At 33.7% G+C, this 21,504-nt stretch overlaps 1 protein-coding gene across 1 annotated transcript in view; it reads left to right on the forward strand.

The window, feature by feature from the left end:
* DACH1 (dachshund family transcription factor 1) overlaps positions 1–21,504 on the forward strand; it is a 433,308-nt gene that overhangs the window by 50,042 nt on the left and 361,762 nt on the right. The gene's annotated exons all lie outside the window — the stretch shown is intronic.

Raw genomic sequence — 21,504 nt, forward strand, 5'->3', positions numbered from 1 at the left:
GCAGTGAGCCGAGATCCGGCCACTGTACTCCAGCCTGGGTGACAGAGCGAGACTCTGTCTCAAACAAACAAACAAAAAAAAAACAAAAAAACAAAAAAAAAAACCCTCAAATATATTATTATCTTAAGATGTAGTCAATATAAACAAATATTCAATGAGATGTTTTACTTTCTTTTCCAAAGGAAATCTTTAAAGTTCGATGTGTCATTTACACTTACAGAATGTGCCATCCAGACATTTCAAGAAGTCACATTTCAGGTGCTCACTAGTCACATGTGACTAGCTGTTGCTATATTGTTGAGCACAGGCCTAGTTCCCTGGTGTGTCACTAGAACTACCAGCATCTAGAGGAGGGTTTGCCATTTTCTAAGACAACAATAAGTATTCAATAACTGATACATCAACTGGCAGGATTACATTGCATCTTGGCATCCTGGTGTGTGGAGCTGTAGTGGTGGCAAAGAGAACCAGAGTGTTGTACTTGTAACAGCACTCTACACAACTTAGAGTCCTGGGAGCTGGCACATGGGCCATCCATAACTCTGTGACTTGGACAGTTCCACTTATCTGGGCCATGGTTTGTCCGATCTTCAGAGTGAAAAGGTTGAACTATTTGATCTGCAATGTCATTTCCAGTTCTAACATTATATATTTCCTTTTTCCTTTATATTTCCTATTTTTAATAATTTTGTTTTACTTTATTCATTCATAACTTTTTCCAGATATATGCTCCCATTTCTCTTTTCGAAAAAATTTTATTCTAAATTCAGGGGTACAAGCATAGGTTTGCTACACAGGTAAACTTGTGTCATGGGAGTTTGTGGTACAGATTATTTCATCACCCAGGCATCAAGCCTAGTACCCATTGGTTGTTCTTCCTGATTTTCTCTCCCTCCTACTTTCCACCCACTAAAAGGCCCGAGTGTGTTGTTTCCCTCTATGTGTCCATTTGTTCTCATTATTTAGCTCCCACTTATAAGTGAGAACATGTGGTATTTGGTTTTCTTTTCCTTTGTGAGTTTGCTAAGGATAATGGCCTCCATCTCCATCCATGCTCCTGCAAAGGACATTTTTTTATGGCTGCATGGTATTCTATGGTATATATTTACCACATTTTCTTTATCTAGTATGTCATTGATGGACATTTAGGTTGATTCCATGTATTTGCTATTGTGAATAGTGCTGCACACGTGCATCCAAGTGTCTTTATAGTAGAATGATTTATATATATTCTCAGTAATGGGATTGCTGGGTCAAATGGTATTTCTTCTACTTTAGTTTTCTTCACATTTTACAATCTTGGCTTTCCCCAAGAATTAGAGTCCAGGCAAAAATGGGATAAAGGGTCACATGCCCCTGATCCGATAGCTTCTCCTTATTTCTGTTACTTTTAGCAAGATAGTGCCATTTCCAAAGAAACCCCTGACTGCTTCTGTTGCCATTACGTTATATTATATTTTCCTCTTTAATTGTTTAGCTGTTTTAAAAATTTTGTTAATTTTAAGACAATCTTAGTTTTGGTTAATCTGAGCTTATTTTAAGATCTGACAAAAATGTTAAACTTCTGTTATGTTGACATAGTCTATAGTTCAAGGCTAAGCTTGTTGAGTATTCAGTATTATACATGTTATGTGAAATTTTGCTTATATGATTTATTGAGTTTTATTTACTTAGGAAACCGTTAAAATCTTTTCCTAAAAAAGGATTTGAAAAATCACTCAAATTGGTGTTCCAAAAAGCAGTTCACATATTCCTTATCACTCTACTCTTCAATACCTTTTTCAATTATTTTAAATTCTGAAATGCCCAGTTGTCTTTCTTTTTATAAATGGCTTTAAATGCCACCTTGTTTGAAAATGTGTTATTTCACAGTCTGCATCTATATGTAAGAAAAAGTGCTTCACCAAGTTAAGAAACAGTGTTATTTTAGGCAATGGTAATAATTAATAACACTGTGCTTGATGCCTGGCTCTCGCTCAGCTACTCCCCCTGCCCGCCCCCTTTTTTAAGAACAACATGAATACTTTCAAACCCACACCTAGAAAACAGTCTGTGGTGGTTTTTACTTGGGCAGCCGTGCTCCAAGGAATATTTGGACATTAGCATAAAGGTTGCACATGTTATACAAAGTGTAATTAAAGAAGCTTTGATCCCCAAATGTCAACTAGCTTGCTAAGTGTCATAACAAAGTGTCAAGCATCTGGTATACAGTTAATTTGTAGTCATTAACTCCATATTGTTGATGTGACAGTTTGTTAGCAAAGTAAGCTTGACAGTTGCATTTTGTTCTTGATTGACACCTACAGACCTCCCCACCCGTTTAGTTTACATTCCTGTTGAGGTTTCCGCAGGTTGCATTTTTACTGCTTAATTTTCCCCAACTTATTAGTTGAAGTGCTGGCAAACTTTTAAAATCATATGCTATGTTAGTACAGAATTTCAAATTCCTTCTCTACAATGTTCTAAGTTTGCAATAATCCTGGAAATGAAAAAAAGCTTGATGGTTTTTCTTCGGAATTTAAAGTAATGTGACAACACATGCATTATCTTGATGCATAATTGTCACAAATAACATATTTATAAGATGACAATTGCTATGGCAATTAATCTAGTCAACACTAATTTCTTGTAGAGTTCCATTAATATTTCCACTTTTCAAAGGCTCAGAAAACAGATAACTGGATACTTCATCATATTCTTAATTGCATTGATTTAATCCAAAGAGTCCATTACAATCTAATTTCAGTCCTTTAATGCTTTAAAATTTTAGTTGTATTAAATTATCTGTAACTTGTTTGATGCCATGTTTTTACCACTGTTATTAATAGAATCCATTTAAAAATGTTTTATAAGATATTTGATTTTAAAAAATATTTTCTCTATACCGATGTTACAAATATATCTGCAGCGTTACTTTAGTAAATTATGTGAAGGAAGAATTAAGTATATTTTTATAAAGTATACTAAGCGAACTGATGTAAACAATTCATACTTATTTAATTCTTGTAGGTTGGGTTGTTTATGTAGCTAAGCTAAGAAATATGCATAATTTATAAACTTGTAGAAAATTGTGGCAGCAACCAGCAAGTTTCATTCACTAAACATCATTTTAAAAAATTGCCCATTTGGACAAACCAGACTTTCTAGACAAGCACAATTAAACTGCTGATGGAAAGTTTTTATATTTTTATTTGGTCCATCTAGCTTACTTTCTGCCAACAGATAAGGCCAGTCACTACATTTGTTGACAGGCTCATAATCAATTTATTTGACTACTTAACATTAATTTTATCCTTTGCCCTCAAATAATTATTACTAGAGTACAACATCACTGTGGAGACACTCCTTGGCTGAGGACTTAACATCACCATTTAAGCCATCATTTTGCCCCCAAATTGGCATTTCACATTGGATAGATATCTTCATCTATTCAGGCTTTGGGTCTCTTGATCCATAAAATGAGGTCACTACTAAGGTCTTATTTTTTTTGTAACTCTAAAAATTATGAATTTGCATGTTACTTTACATTATTGCTGAAAAATGACAATCCCTTTAAATATTGATATGACATGCCTCATAGAACTTGTGCTTTTGAGTATCGTATATGTTTGCCTTGGTGAACATTAGTCTATTCATTAGATGACTTGCATGAGAACTAGTCAAATGAGATCATATTATAGGTTTGTTCTCAAACCTATTCTGTGCTATGATTGCTTTATTTTCCCAGCTATGCTGTCTTTGAGCTGGAGGAGGAGAATAAATCCTCCCTCAGAATAAAGAAAGGCAACCTCATAAATGGAAATACAGATAAGTATCTGTGGATGGAGATGATAACACAAATCTAGATGTCAGTGGAGTTATGGGACTGCAACTTGAGTATGAACTCTTGGGTCTGAGTCACCTGCATTGATCACTGGCTCGATCACATCCTAAGAAATTGGGCAAGTGACTCAACACACAGGGCCCTCTGTTTCTTTATCCTAAACAAAAAATAGTATCTAACTTGCAAGATTTTGTGATATTAAATAATTTCATGATTATGGGTAAAATGACTCTTAGCGAGAGCTCTATAAATAATAGTTATAACTACTAAAATAGTAAACTTGGGTTACTTTGATGTTCAATTTAGTCTCTTCTCTGTGAAAGAAAAATAATACAATTAATCACTTAGAACTGGCATGACCAAGTGCAGTATCTAGAACATAGTAGGCACTCAGTTAATATTTTTCAATGAATAAAGTCCATTATATTTGTTAGACCATTCTGAATATCTTTAAGATGCTAGACATATCAGACAAGATTTTGGTATAAGCCATGCATGAAACCTATTGGAAGAAGAATGACTTAGGCAGTGATGGTATGAAAAGGCAGTGATGAGTTTTCACATCTTGCAAAACGCTGGACTGGGGGCAGACCCAAGCAATTTGAGGTTGCCTGACTGTGCTATTATTTGACACTTAAACTTATATGGAATTGTGATTTAAATACCAGTCACAGTTTAGGAGATATAGATATTTGAAATATAAATTTGGTCATGGGGGCTGGGATAAGTGCATTTGAGGATTTTTCCTCTTTTTTCATGGAACACATCTTTAGCCTCTTCTTACTAAGAGGAATCTCAAGTTAAATAATAGCATATATTTGGGTAACATATAATAACATGCACAGTGCACATTGATTGGACATCCATATTAAATGCTGGAGTTAATTGGAAATAGACTTTAGGGAACTGTTAATTTTCCTGTTGGTACTATTTTGATGTGTTTCTGATGGTGCCATTTTGATGTGTTTCTGATGGTGCGATTTTGATGCATCTAACCACCTTTGACCTGTCCTCTAATACTGATTACAGTATATAAATTTGGAATAAAGATAATGTGTCTAATCTGAACTCATCCAGATAAGAATATAATTCTTTTAAGAGTAGAAGTTGATTAAATACAACTAACACAACAATTAATATGCAGAATTATCCTCTAGTTCCAGTATTTTCAAGGGAGACAACAAATGGACATGATAATATAACATATCAGAATGTACTGTGCTGATACGTTCTGTAAGGGAGACAAGTAGACACCAAGGATCATGGACAGTTCAACTTATATCCTTCAGAGTGGAAACCATTTTTTATTAAAATGCATACAAACTAGAGCCTTATACACTATATTTAAACATATATTCTTTGAGTTTAATCCATCGAAAAATCTATTAATAAATCATAAATCCAGAGTAAAAATAAAAGATGTGGAAGTAAACTGTGATCCTAAAATTAGTAGTGGGAGCACAGTTTTAAACAGCTGTAGACCATTTTAATTTGTAAGTGAGTTTTTAAAAGATTTCAAATACATGACAGAAAAAAAGTAAAGTACTAGAGAATAAAAATAGGTAGAAGGAAAATTTTTCAGTTCATTCTACTTTAACTTGTAAATATTTAAGATAAATTTGCAATAACATAATCAGTTTTAAAAATGAACTGCTGGTATAGCAGTTTCCCGATATGTTCTTGCAGATATTAACTTACATTATCTTCACATGTAGATATTATTAGCCCCACTTTACAGAAGTAGGAACTGACGTTCAAGGGGTTATGCCAAAGGATGCTTCAGTTACCTTCATGTTACTTGCTCTTTGCACCAAGATGGCAGGTGAAACAGCAAAGGTGAAGAATGAGGGGGATATCCCTGGCTTGAGAAATCCAAAGCCTAAGTATACTCAATACCTATTCCAAGAGTTTCTCCATGGTTTCCTTGTGCTGAGTTAGATATTCTCCAAGATGTCAGAGCTTAAATAATTAAATGATAGACTAGTAGCAAACTAGTGGTTTGTAGAGGTGATGCAGCTCTCAGAGAACTTTATTTTTTGTTAGTTCATAAATCGTGATGGAAAAATCACATGGGCCATATCTAGTATCTGCAAGTTGTACTAATTTCAGGAAGTATTTTATTTCATGAAAATAGATTTTTAAAATACTCAATCTGTAATATGGAACAGACATTTTATGTTTTTAAATAACTACTTTTTAATTATTTTAATATTTCACCCTGTGATAATTCTGCTTAGATCTTGGAGAGCAGTAGCAACAGTCTTAAAAAAAAAAAATTATGTTTGTATATGTAATTCAAGAATATCAAAGGAATCTATAACCTAAATTTTGATGTATTTCACTGGAACAAAATTAATAAATTAGTAAGAAACTTTGCTTGCCAAATATAATCAGATATGTTAGATACGGATAGGACTGGTGAATTAGTATGGAAAGGAAGTGAACTATTTCTCTTATTTTCTTCAAACCAATATTTATAAAATATTCACAGGATATTATTGAAAAAAAATGTTCTGGTTCGGTAGAATGCCTCTCTATGCTGATTTTCCTGTTGAGCTGGGACATTGGTAATCTATACTAATGAGTACAAGAGCCACTGCAGATTATAGTATTTTGGGAATTAGCAACTAAGCAAAACACACAAATTAAAGAATCAAGGGCGTCATAAAATGTACTGCATCATAAAACCTACTTGTTCATTTATTTTGACAAGCGTAGTTTAATTTAAATTATTTATGGTACTGTGTACTCCACAAGTAACTGTAACGTAGTGCATTTTGTTAAAAATAATGAAGTTGAAGCTATATGAGCTTTTAGATATCATTGTGCTAATAGATTAGAGCAATCAATCTATTTTTTCTTTACTATTTCTACAGACTTTTCTACACACAAATTCCTAGTATTCATAGTATTTTCTTTTCCTATTCAGCCACCTAAGTCCACTGTATATCTTGGCAATTATTATATTACTTATACTTTAATTAGCAAATTCTTTGGGAATGAAGTTTTTCATAAAATAATCCGTGTTAAAATAAATGAAATCTCCCACTAATCTGGTGATTTGTTGTAGGTGTTCACTATTCCACTAAGTTGCATTCTTCCTGTTAAAGTTTACAAATTGTAGTTCCATATGACAAAAATATCTCTTTGCATGTACTCTTTTTATAAAGTGTAGTGTGATAGTAAGGACACTGTTTTGGCATTAGATAAACCTGAATTCAAATCTTGGCCTCGTTCATGCTATTTAACCTATCTCTCAGCTGTAAGTGGATTAATTCTTTCTAAGTGATGATGTTTTTTGTGAATTAGATAACAACTGAATTATCTAGTACAGCATCTGGTATTTAATAGTCTCTCACTAAATTGTGGTTGTCATTGTATTAACTAGTGTTAACCTCTGAAAATTTGTGAAATTGGTAACATTGGTCTTCAAAGTCAGCTTTCTCTTTCTACACTTTTGTATGTTGTTTTCTTTCAGGACAGTGATTCAGTTCTCTGTCTACATCATACATACACACAACATTGTTTACTATGGCCTTCCAGAATATTAGAAAAATACTCAACCCTCACTACACCTTTCTCAATCTCTTTTTCTTGAGGACTCTGAACTTTTGGGAATTAGCACTCAAAAAGTGTGGTGCTTAAAACTTTACCTGTTTAGCTTCTTTTAGAACTGAGACCTTCATATTAGTTAATTTTTAATTATATTATTACTCCATCCATTGCATCCTTTTTACTTCTGTACTTATAAGGCCCAGCAGTTCTGGTATTGAAGAATTATATCGTTTGAGCACATACATTTGCTGTGAAGTTATTATTAAATAAGACTATGTTCCACCTAAAAGGCAACACAATCTTCTTTGGAAAAAATAAGAAACTGATGTTACTATATGCTTAGCAGCAATTACATTCATTTTTTAAAATATTCTTTATATGTTGAGTAGAGTTTTGCTTAAGTTTTACTTATTAATTCGTGGCACCATTTTCAACTTAATTTCAAAAGTGCACATCTTAACACTATTAAAAGATTCTAGGCTGGGCATGGTGGCTCAGGCCTTTAATCTCAGTACTTTGGGAGGCTGAAATGGGAGGATCACTTGAGCCCAGGTGTTCGAGACAAGCCTGGGCAACATGGTGAGACTGTCTCTGCGAAAAACTAAAAAGTTAGTCAGGTGGAGTGTCAATGCCTGTAATCCCAGCTACCCTGGAGGCTCACCTGAGCCCCGGAAATTGAGGCTGAAGTGAGCTGTGATCATGCCACTGCACTCCAGCCCAGGTAACAGAGCGAGACCCTGTCTTAATTTATTTTCTTTTCACATATTTGTTTTCTGTTTGAGATATGTTATAAATATCTTTTCAGATGAAAGATTTAGATAGTCATGAAGTTATTACTAAGAACCAAAATGACAAAACTTTATTAAAAATGTAACAATCATCCATTTTATTCCTCCCCTATTGAAACACTTAAAGTATATAAATGGTATATGCTTTAGAGAATCCTTCAGAATTACACATATGTCAAGAAATCTAATTTGTATGCATCAGCTTTCATTCCTGTGTTTGTGTTGGCTTTAAGTAGCAGCACAGCTTTTAATTGTGAGGTTTTAAGTTCTGCAATTAAAATGTACCCTTTTTACTAGGAGGGTTGAGCGATAGTTTCTGATTTACTTTAGACAGTTTAGACAAATTATATTTAAAAGAACATAAAGGTGCACAGAGCATTTCCTGATTCAGAGAAGGTCAAAGTGTCTTAGTCGCATTTTTTAAAGTTTTACCTTGAATAACTAATGATGCTTCTTACTGTATTGACTAAACTTCGCTAAAGACATACAAGCAGGATGTCAAACTGCTTTAAAACATCAACTCCTTTGAAATCAATGACCAAATGACCTTGAACAGAGTAGGGAATGTGATTTTTTACATCTCATGATGTTATATTAAAATTACTTCTATGAAGGATGCAGAAATAGATTACATTAGTGCCTCCAAAGATGCTTATATTTCTCTTTATATTAGTTATGTGTTTATAAAAATAATGAAAATTCTTTGCAAACTACTAGAAAATTTGTTTAGAGCTTTGACCAAAGCAAAAGTGTAGTAGAAATTCTGCAGACAGATGTTTAATTTGATCAAGGGGGACCATAAAATGGATAATTCTGGTCAATAATGAAGGTTGAGGTCACAGAAACAGGTTTGTGGAATAGTGACAACAAAAAAAATCTCATGGAGACCTTTGAGAGGAAGCACAGTAAAGAGGCATTACAAATATGAAATAGAATTTAAATTAATTCCAAAAATTCTCAGGATATCTGTGTAAGCCAAAAAGAAAAGCATTTCAAAGACATCGAAATATAAAAGAAAGCAATTTAAGATCTGCTTGGTGTAGGTGGGTATGGTGGAGGCGTTGGTCCAGGTTGGGTGGTGATGTCAAGGAGAAAGTAATGGCCAGATCGCAAAGAATCTTATGTGTAAGGATATTAAGCAGGGGAGATGTATAATTCAAGTTGTAATTCTAGACTAAATAAATTACTCCGACTATATTATTTGATAGGATTGACATTAACATCAGGAAAAGTAATCAAGAGACAACTGTAATCATGAAGGTTGGAAATAATGAGGACTTTTTAGACCTAGTTTACCAAGGCAGAGTCAGTTGGACATAGAAAATTTAGTAAATCCAAGAAATATTTGGGATTTTGAAGTGAGAGATATTACTAAATTAATTTGGATAGGAGTAAAAATTGGCATGTGGATTAATTTTTTAAATATTTTTATGGTTTCTGTCAATTTTTAGGAAATCAATTACCAAAAGTTGATATTAACATCAATGTGATGTAATGACCAAAGATACATTACTAGATTCCTATTTCCAGAAATATGTCTCAGCAAAGGCATAATAGCTTAAAATAAAAACTTATTTTTTTAGACTAATAGTATTGTGATATAATGATGAGCTTTGAGAAATCTGTTCAGGAAATTCTTCATAATATGTAACACTGCTTAGATTTAAATAATTTGATTTTGATTAGAATGACATTAACAAGTACTGATATGTAATAGGTACTTAATGTCTGAATTTTTGTACTTAAGTCTTTGTGCTTAGGGTAATTGTCAGTGGCTGACTGCCTACAAGGCAAAAACATTTAAAAATAGAATACAATTCTTTCTAGTTAAAAATAATGGAAAAAAAAAGAAATTGTCAGCTTATGTTCTCTCTCATTCTAAGTTAATTTTGTGACAAATAAGTACCATTTTCCTAGGGTATAACATTAATGCCACATATCAAAAGGAAACTGTGTAATTCTGTGCTGTGATTGTGGAATGGCTCAGGGAAACTACTTAAGTCTCAGCAAAACACTCTTGATTTGTATAGCTAAACACCTGGTCAATTTAAAATAATCTAGAATGACATTTCTTCAAATAGCCTCAAATTTTAATAAATGAAAAATTTGAAGAATATAGCTCTTTAGGAAATTGTCCTTAATTATCTTTTGATGAAAAATTCCACAAAGAAAATAATACAAAAATTATAAAGAATTTGGCTCGATGTGGTGGCTCACTCCTGTAATCCCAGCACTTTGGGAGGCTGAGGTGAGTGGATCACCTGAGGTCAAGAGTTCGGGACTAGCCTGACCAACATGGAGAAACCCCATCTCTACTAAAAGTACAAAATAAGCTGGGCGTGGTGGCACGTGGCTGTAATCCCAGCTACTCGGGAGGCTGAGGCAGGAGAATCTTTTGAACCCGGGAGGCGGAGCTTGCAGTGAGCTGAGATGGTGCCACTCACTGCACTCCAGCATGGGTGACAGAGCTAGACTCCATCCCCCAAAAAAAAAAAAAAAAAAAAAAAAAAAAAAAAAAAATTCAAATGAATATTATTATCACATTTCTTTCCCCAAGCAAATATAAAAGCTATGACTTGTATCACTGTTAAAGTAAAACCTCCTCCTAAAAATTGCTAAATTATTTGTGCAATTAAAATACTAAGCATTTTCAGAAGACTCTAATGGTGAACTAGGGGATTCAGTGCATTTCAGTTCTATATTTCTGACATTTACAAGGATGACAGACAATGCAAAAATAAAATGTTATGTGTTTTCCTTAAAAACCAAACCACAGCTGGTGGGTTTAATTTTATTCCTACCAGCCGTGACAGCAGCCTTTTTAAATATTGAAAGTGTGAATTAAAGCTTCTGCAAAACAGTTGCCATATAAATTTCCGTAACCACTATTAATTATATATGAAATATCGAAAAATTGTCCTGGCTTAGCTGGGTTGATTTTTAACATGATGGGAATAGAAAATGTTGACTCTTTTGAGGTTACCAAAACCTCCCGGAGAATGTAATTGAGTGTTTGTGTCTCATACATTTTGGTGGTTGTCCTCAAAACCATCAAGAAAGTAGCTGTCCAGATTCCCTCCTTGTTTTCTAGTCATCTCCTGGTACTTTGATGATAATTGTATATGAATGTAAATCAAACCCTTATTGACTCTTCACAATCTAGCTATCTGATAGAACTTTCTCTGAAATTAAAAATATTCTATGCCTCGTTTGGTTCTTTAGCTACTGACATGTGACTATTGAGCACTTGAAATGTGGCAAGTATAATTGAGGAGCTAAATTTTCAAATTTACTTAATTTTAATTAAAATAGACACAGGTGGCTATTGGCTACTGTATTGCATAGTGATGATCTATAACATGAAGGGTGCAGTACTGTGTTCTGTGTTCCAGAGAAGACCAAGCAAACAAACATGAAATACTTCTCATATGTTAGGGAAGATAAGATATAAATATGTATGTAAATAATTCATAACACAAGTCAGGATATTGAAAACATTTAGATAGACTAAACCCTCTGAAAGAACATATTGGAGCAAAAAGTGAGGAAAGATCAATTCTAGTCTGTGATGGAAGAGAAAGGTTTATGGAAACAGAAATGTAGAAAAAACTTTGGGTAGTACCTTGACAGGTGGAACTAATGGCATTCCAGAGGGTGGGAACTTTGTGAGCAAATGCATGGCTTTGGCAAGAAAAAGTCCAGTCATGTAGTTAATGAGTAATAAGATTTAGCTAGAGGGTCAAGAAAGAAGAGCCTTGAATATTAGCTAGGGCCTAAATACGATAAGCAAAGAAGTCTCAAATATTTAGTGGACATTAGAGACTCAGTCTCTAAAGATGTAGGGAGGTGAAATAGCAGGTTATCAAGTAGCCCAGGAGAGAGGTTTGATGCCAGAATCAAACTGGGTGCAGTGGTAAGAGAAGGAAGATGCTGGGGAGGAATGTCTTGTGTGCATTCTCCCACCGCTACTGCCTCCTATAGTAGCATGTGTGTATGTGTGTGTGTGTGTGTGTATATATATATATATATGTATTTTTTCTCTGAGACGGGATCTCACCCTGTTGCCCAGGCTGGAGTCTAGTGGTACAAACATGGCTCACTGCAACCTTGACTCCCTGCGCTCAAGCAATTCTCCTGCCTTAGCCTCCCAAGTAGCTTTAACAAGTGCACGCCACCATGGCCAGCTACATTTTAAACTTCTTATAGAGATAGTCTTGCTATGTTGCCCAGGTTGGTCTCTAACTCCTGGGCTCAAGCAGTTCTCCCACCTTGGCCTCTCAAAGTGCTGGGATTACCTATGTGAGACACCACATCCGGCTTTGTAGCATGTATTTTTAAAGGGGAAATAAAAAGCCAATCTATTCCTCCTGTACACCTGTAGCCTTCTCAGCATAGTACCTAATTATATTTCAGAGTGATTTATTTTCAAATACCCAGTCCTAGGCACAAATATTTAATTATATTTCAGAGTGATTTATTTTCAAATACCCAGTCCTAGGCACAAATACGTTACAAGATGTCTAAGAATCTAGCAAGATCCAATGCCTTAAGGCTTGATCTTAAAGAGAGGAAAGAGAAAGTCCTGAGACATGAGCCCATTTTCATTGCTAGATTACATTGATTGTGAATAGATGGGAGGAATAGAAGGGAAATACAAACTTACTGTTTCTTTGTGAGCTGATTTAAGCCTGATTCCACATTTATAAGTGATGAGAAAACTTAAAGCCTTTTCCACAAAATAAATGTCTAATAGATTCATGGTTTTTTTCTTCATAATTTGCTTTTGAATGAGCAAGTTAGAAAATTTCAGTAGAAACTTCAAAATGTAAGAGTAAATTGTCCATGTGAGGAATATTTATTCATATATGTAGTAGTTACAATTGCTAAGCTTGAGAAATTTGCATATTTACAATCACGGGCAAATGCTTGAACTTGGTGGCATATAAACAAGAATATACTTCAGTTTGAAATTTGTAAATATAAGTTTAAAAATGTTCAAATAAAGAAGTGAAAGTTTCAATTCTTTAGTACCTGTCCTAGTTAAAACAAATGCATCAAAAAATATATATGAACAGTTTACTTGTAAAATGCTATCAAACTGTTAGGGTGTTTGTTAAGAATCTAGTTGTGTAATGAAATTGCTAAACAGGATGTTAAAGCACTACCAGGAATCTTACACATCTTCAGCATATCAGAAATCATGCAAATGTTTGGCTAAAACTTTTAGTTTGTTCAAAAATGTTTTCAGATATTAAATTGGTATCTTGTTCCCATAAATACTTTTTATTGATGTGCCTTTGTTTCAGCAACATTTCAAAATAGGACTTAAGAGCTTAACCTTAATACATTCATACACTTTGAAATTTTACCCACAAGTTATTATGACAAGCATTTTGTATATAGTGAGAAAAGTTTATTTTCTATAAACCCTGGGTAAATGTTGGAAGCAGAAGGACTTCGTTTTTGCCAATTGTTTGCTTAAACCTAGACTATTAAATCACAATTATTACTGCTTCTCTGAACAGTTTCTAAATTTTTGCTTCCTTGGCTTGTAGATGTGTATGTGTGAGCTTTTAATACAATCAAACTTTTAGCATATCTATAATGACTGTAGTAGTTTTACATTTTGAGTTTGTTTGTCTCATACTCTGAAAACAATGGTATATTTTTGATTGCAAATTAATTTTGTTTTCATTATTCACAAAAGCCTGCAATTCTTTTAGTTATTAGATCTTCTTTGTTTTAATTTAAACATATCCTCTTACTAAAATTGTCTATATTCTTCAGTTTATAGTAATATAAAGAATAACATTTTTGTTTTGTTTTGTTTTCCCTGGATGGAAGATTTACACATACATGTCATGTTTTCTGGTTGCTCTCTGTTTCTGCTAACTTTCATCTTCAAGCTGAAAATTTTTCTAATTCTTTGTCTTTCTTTCAGTAATTTAATTCCACCAGAACAAATTAAATATGCTTTATTTATATTAGCATAAAAATTAATAATGATTCAAACAATTATTTAACAAATAATAGAAAAAAGAGTATTAAATGGATTCACAAACCCAGTTGGCCACTGCTTGTGACTCAGATGCTGATAGCTCTATTTCTCAAAGTTATTTTTTCTCTCATGTTTCTAGGCTAAATTTAAATCCATCCTGGAATATAAGAAAAATAAAGGATGGTGAATATTTGCTAAAAAAGCAGACAATCTGAAAGGATTAAAATGCTTTAATCAGACAGGAAAAAAAAGGCTCTGGCCACTTGATTAGGGCTGATTTCCACCATCTGCTTATACTTACTGAGGATCTAGCCCTGACTGAACACTAATTTGTGCACTTCCTAGAAATTGAAATCTCTCAGCAAGCAAATTAACAAGAGCAGGGATTCAGCAATAATGGAGCTCCTCGGCTTTTGTTTCTCTCTGACAGATGGACAGGGTGTGCTCAAATTGAATTCAGCTTTAATTGCATTGTGCCATTTAAAATTTTATCTGCTCCACAGATTTTGTTTACAGGTTTCAGGATTCCAAACCTTTGGAAGTTTTTTTTTTTTTTTTTTTTTTTTTTTTTTTTTTTTTCAGTACTGGGCAAGATAAAGAACATTGTAATTCTGTGTGACTGGGAGGTGTTCATTACAACTCCTTACCCTGAAAGATGGCACGTTAAGAAAAGGAATTATGTTTTAAAGTCTGGGGCAAATGGGAAACAATTCAAATTTTGCATATGTTCAAATATTGGCAGCTCATAAATAAAAGTAACCAGAAATGCTCTGCATTTCATATCTAAATAAGAAAGTTATTTGCCTTGTTTCAATTAATGCGTTTCAAACTTTGCTCATCAGTATATCACTTGGAACTGCAAACTCCTGAATTCTAGAGATAAACTTTTTTGTAAATAAATCATGATATTCTAAAATTACTTTTAGTTTCTGCTTGATTGACAGTCTTCAGATAGAACTGACTTATATGAACTGTTCTTTTGAGCAGAGGTATAAAATACTAAATCATTTAGGCATGTCCTAAACATTCCTGTGAATCTAACGCTGAAGATGCATTTGTTGCAAAATTGCTTGTCAATCTACAAGCATTTCCTCATAAATCTATGGCTTAGTAGGTACTAAACTCTGACATTTCTGGTGGCAAACGGAGATCCTGAGAGCTTGAATATACCATCATAAGATTTGATTTGCACCCTATTTATGTGAAAATTGAAGACTTGCAGCTATTGAGCACCTTTCAGAAAGGACTGAATTTGCTTCACATAAGGCAAATAGTTCAGCCTTAGGAATTTAGGGATGGAGGACTTCAAGGGAAAAGAGTGGATTCTCCAAAGTCTAGAAAATGCTGCTCTGTGCTTGTCTATAAGTTACCTGTGTATAATGCGCACTCTGAAGGCTTCTGAAAATATTTTATCTACTTTAAAATACATAGTTGCTATTTGTTTATATTGTTTTATTCCATAATTTCATTCCATTTAAGACTAATTTGTTCACAGGATATTAGCAATGTGCAATGTCTCCTCGGATATGGTGGAATATGTTTTTTATTTTTATTTTTTTTATTGTTGCAGAGATTTTTTTTCAAAGAGAGTTTCTAAATTATTAATAATAATTAAAATCATCAAAGAGTGATATCTGAGGACTCAAATTAGCCTCTGAATTCTATTAAAATACCATACAGATGTTTGGATAAAGCAATTTCATCCTAGAAAACAGGCTTACATTTTATCATAATGAGTCATCTTAATATTTTTCAGAGGTCTCAGCTAAATGAGGATTTGAAACACTGGTTAAGTAATCAAGTGTAGGTGTTGTAGAGAACTTCTTAGTTTTATGAACTTTTGGAAAATTTCTCCTGATAAATCTTCATATGGTGTACCTACTTTCTTTATAGGCAGTTGGGAAAGAAGGTGTCTGTTGTAAAAGAGCAAATGTTATCACTACACTTAAAAATCTAGAAAGAAGCTCATTTTAAATTTTTGGCTTTTGATGTTATATAAACAGGGCTTCACTGAGTGATGGAGAATGCTGATCTAAAAACCATACTTGCTTCCCAGACTCTTGTGTTTCCCTTGTGTTTGTCAAATTGTGTTTATTTTATTCTTTTTAGTGCTCTGGTTGTTAGATTTCTCAGCTTTCTATTCTCCTTTTCTTCTTTGCAGCCATTGGAAGCCTCTGTGCCTTATTTTAGTTCCTTTCTCAGATATTGTTCTTAGAAATAATTAAATTTGTATATAATCACAATATTTGAGAGCCGAATGGAACCTTAGAGATAGTCTTGTCCAATTTTCGCTTTTTATAGATGAGGAAACTGAGGCCTGCAGAGTTCAAGTAACTCATGGCTAGCCTGTGAGTCACTGGAAAGGCCAAAATTAAGACCCAGGCTTATGAATCTCGTCAGAGAGAAATTTCTGGAAACACCAAAGAGTTCACTCCCCACTCCATGTAACTCCTAGTGCAGTATTCATTCTAAAAATAAATAGAAAAAGTATCCATAAACTGATCACTAATAAAAAAGAGTAGAGTATACACACATAAAAAACACATGAACAATCAAGATTTTTTGCATCCGAAAATGGAGGTATAATGATTACTCATTGCCAGTAGTCATAATGCCTTCTGCATTTATAACTCAGACCCATATTTTTCCTTTTTGGCTCTTCCAAAATACATTCTGTACCTAGGCCATAAGCATGCATTTGTAGATTCATAGCTTCAAATTTTGGCAGTTTGCAAAACCACATGGCCAGATTTGGGCCACTTCTACTTAGTTGGGAATTCCATCATAGGAATGCCAATCAGGGTGCCGAATGAACCTAGTGTTCTTTTCTTGCCAGCACAGTGGTTGAGAGCCGGTATGTGCTATCTGTCTTGGGTTTATAGTCTGGTACAATAATGTCATTGCCCCATGTGGCAAATGGTGTAAGCTATTGTAAAACTGTTTGTCTATGTGATTAAGACATTGCTGCAGTGTGCAGCACCAGCCAATTACTTTTTTAATTTAATTATAGCAGAAAAAAGAGAATAGCATAATAGAAATTCTTGTCATAGGGAATATGTAAAATGTAAATTGAAGAGCCATGAAAATTTCATGCATTGGCAGCCTGATTTGTTTTTATTTTCAACTTGTTATAAAGACTGCATTTATTCAATGCCATAAAATAAGACAGCAGCATTTAGTAATTACTTAGTTCTACATCAAAATAATTATATCCTGTATGCACTTGTGATCTCCTTTACTGTATATGAATGTACAAATAAACACTTCTGGGCCTGTATCAGTTTTTACTTTTAGACAGTGTAAATAAAGCTGAATCTTCAACTTTCAAATTAAAACTGATAACCTTGGGCATTCAAGGCTTTTATAAAGGAAAGGGGGAAACTTTAGCTTCCTCAAAACAGGTTGTGTCTCTGGAATGCTTCTGGGACTAAAGAGATCAATTAAGTGTGTATAAACAAACAGTTGGAAAAAAGCTACTAAAACAACAGAGGAGAGAGCTCTCTATTGGGCTCCAGAGGCCTGGGGGAGCGAAGTTTCATTAACTGGATCTGAAGTCCTATGGCCTTCTATAAACAGGCATTAATTAAAGAATGTAAAAAATAAAGTTTCAGACCTTGCAATATGTTAATGATCATATGATTCAGGGCCCGGGAAGGAGAAGAGCAGCAGAGGTCATAAAATAAGCATGAAGCATTTAATATGAGTGCTTGGCAGGGATTTCTGCAAATTAGTTGGTTATTTGCTGGTCCAAAGCAAATTAAGGTGATTTTGCTTCACTTGCTAATTTTTTATGTGCATGCTTGGCAAAATGTTTTTCACAAATGGATGAAGGTTATTGTTAATGGCATAATGAGAAATATTAACATATTTAAATAAACTCCAAAATTCTGACGTACAACACAGGCATACAGTTTTTATTTAATACAGACATTGAAATTCTGTTAGATTCTGAAGATGGTTTTAGATGAAATTATGGAAAATACTCAAGTCATAATGTTTAGGTGTATGAATACACCTTAAGTACTTCTTCATATGTTTGCATAAGTGTTTTTGAAAAAAAATTATAGGCAATGGATACACACACACACACACACACACATATATATATATATACACCAACTTCTCTTTAAAATCGACTTTCATAGTTCATTTGCTTGATGCTGGAAAGGGGAAAAGTGAAACAGATAAAAGCATATCCCAAGAGTAAGATATTAAATTTAGTCATTTAGGTCTGCTTATGGTGTTTGGAGAGGTGACATTTTTGAAACCCTGAATTCGAAGACACACAGCCTGCTTTCTTTCTCGATTTACTTTTCTATACCTATTTTTATTTTAATTTTGACCAATCTAAGTTGTTCTGTGTTTATATATTTCTACTTGGTTCCCCTTAAATGGTTACATTTCATCTGGGGACTCAAAGCGGAGTTTAAAAATCGGAGCAACTTCTCTGGAAAACTCTTTTGAAATTACAGTGAAATTGTTCTGTCACTTTAATTACCATGAAGTTGCACAGAAGTACTGAATTTGGCAACAGAGCCTTATATAGAAGGAGGTGCTGGAGTAGGATGCTACTATTGACATTGTTCTGTTACAGCAATTTTAGATGGACAAATTGCAGTTGAGAAAATTTCATGACTCGGTAAAATGAGCAATGATGACATCTGTGGATGCGGGTCTGTTCATATCTTTGCAGAGCCTTTAGGGAAATAAATATCTCGGAACATTCGGTGAAGTGAAGCTCACTCAATAAATCAACCTGACACAATAACACTTCTGGCACATGAGCCCTACTTCTCCTCAGCACCACCTACCCCTCTGTGTTCCTGTGCTACCAAATGGTGTCTCCCCATAGGCCTCTAAATCAAATCATAGCACACAAATACAGTGAGAATTTATTGGGAATTGGTTTTGTTCGGCAAAAACATTACTTATTAGATGAACTGAAATGATAATAAATTTTGACCCTTTAAGGACTGAGCCAGTTCAGTCAATGTGCTATTTGATGGAAGGCATCTAGAATTATCTTAAGTGTATCATCTTACCATGAGCTGTTTTAAGTTCTATTAGGATTACTTTTCTAATTTTCAGCTAAATTTTTTAAATCACATCACATGGAATGTACTGTGTGCAAGTACCACGTTTTCTGTTTTAAATCCTTCAGGGTGAAATTGGGACATTTGTTAGTAATATTTAAAGTAATGAGCAAAAGCTAAAGTGTGTGTATATTAAAGCTGCTTTGAATGAACACAAGGTAAGTACAGGGTGGTTAGAAAATTACAATATGCAACTAAAGATTTCTACCATTGTTAGTAAAATGATCACACCTGAGTTAACAAAGTGAGAAAGGAGAATATTATCATTCGTAATATTAGAACTATCGACACATATGAGAGGATTATGTTAACTTAGGTGTATTTGGAATTTCTGCATGTGAAAAAAACGTAACAAAGAAATATAATATTAATTTTTCTTACTGTGGATAAATAATAGCTGGTTTCTCTTTTTATTATTTCTTTCACTAGAGATGATAGTTAACAAAGAGGATCAATGAGAGGAACCAGTTTCCTAACCCTAAGTGTCCGTAGATGTCCTTGGGAAAGAAAATATTTTTCTACAAGGCAAAGTTTACTGATGAATTTTCTAATTGAATATGTTTATATGAACGGTCCAGAATACAAATTAGTACTGTATATTACTTGTCTTTTATACAAAGTGTGTGATGTGTCTCTATGTGATTTTCTTATTCATGAGATTTACTTTATGTGATTTACTAATGAATCATAGGCCTTATAATTAGTTTGAAATATAATATTTTCTGTTTGCTTACCAGCTAAGTGAGACACTTTTTATCATAAATATGCCTTAGGAGATGTTGGAAATCTTTCTGGAGGAACAGTGCGTGTAACCTTAAATCATTCATTAAACTAAAACATTATGGCATTTCAAATGGGAATTACTAATGCTGAAAATTTGGTTAATAGTTTAAAGCTTTGTCAACAGCCAAATTTGTAGAAGTGATAGTATAATATACTATGTGCTTTTGAAAAGAAGAAAAGTAAGGTTTTTATAATAGTTATAGGTTTACCTTATAGTTTTGATCTATAAGGAATAATTCCATTAACTATTTTTATCCAACTGGAAGAAACCTGAAGGAACCCTTAATTTTCCTTTTAAGAAACCTTTAAGTTTTAATGATATTCTGGTACAAAAAGAACAAGCAGTATTATACTAACTTCTTTTTCATGAAGAAAATAATAATACCTAAAGAATTGAGGCCATTTTGAAGTCACTTGCAGAATAAGTAAAGTTGAGTGTTATAAAATCTGAAATCTAAAAGAGATTTCTTAAAAGAGGCATGTTCAGTAATATAAGACATTCCAGAAATAGAGTTGCTTGCTTCTTTCTTAAAGCTCTTGGGAAAACATAAGTCTACAAACTTGCTTGGAATGTTCGTGTCTCCTAATGCTCTCTTAGATATATTTTTCATAAAGATTAGCCCAATTTCTTCTTGCTATACATTATTCATTCTGATAATTATCTATCAACTAAGCACCTACTGCATACCACTTACCATGCCAAGCTATGTACGTGCATTTTTTTTTTTTTTTAATTTGCTCCTTCTAACAGTATTGCAGGGAAGCACTATATGCAGGGAAGCACTATATGCTCACATTAGAGATGCAAGTTTGAAATTGGATGAGGTTAAATACTTGATCAAGGTTATATGTCACACAAGAGGCTTGGAAAGTATATTTGGCAGATTTCAAAGTCTGATTTGTTTTGTTTTTTGTTTGTTTGCTTTTTCTCAGTAGCACATACTGCCCCTGGACCATTGACTGCCCCTGTATCAGACATTATACTAAGTGCGTAGAAAGGTACATATGTTTTCTTTCCCTCATTTGGAGGAATCTGACTCCAAATAAATGACTTCAGTGTAAAATGAGAATGCTGTGGGATTATTGACAAAGAGTTACCAGCCCTCCGTTGAAGAGATGGAGAGCCTTAGGGAGGAGCTGGGAGTTGAACCAGGTCATGATGTTTAAGTACAAGGCAAAGGAGAGGAAAGAATCCAGATAGTAAACATGGTTCAGTGTGGAAATATCAAGAAGTTCTGTAGGTGAATTATATGGGATTTGGGAGAAGCATTAAGAAGTTAGTTTTTAAGTTAGAAATGGGAATTTACTCCTATTTTTACAGCATTCTTGAAGTACTTGAGGCCCATTAGTGTTATGTCTGTAGCTTAAAAAAAAAAAACAAAAAACATTTTTTAAATGCTTTGATCATTTTTCTGGCTAAGTGGAGAAGCCAATCTAGGCATGAGCTTCTAAATTAGAAATAGA

This window comes from Colobus angolensis, unplaced genomic scaffold, assembly GCF_000951035.1.
Source record: "Colobus angolensis palliatus isolate OR3802 unplaced genomic scaffold, Cang.pa_1.0 Scaffold94, whole genome shotgun sequence".
Classification (NCBI taxonomy): Eukaryota; Metazoa; Chordata; class Mammalia; order Primates; family Cercopithecidae; genus Colobus; species Colobus angolensis.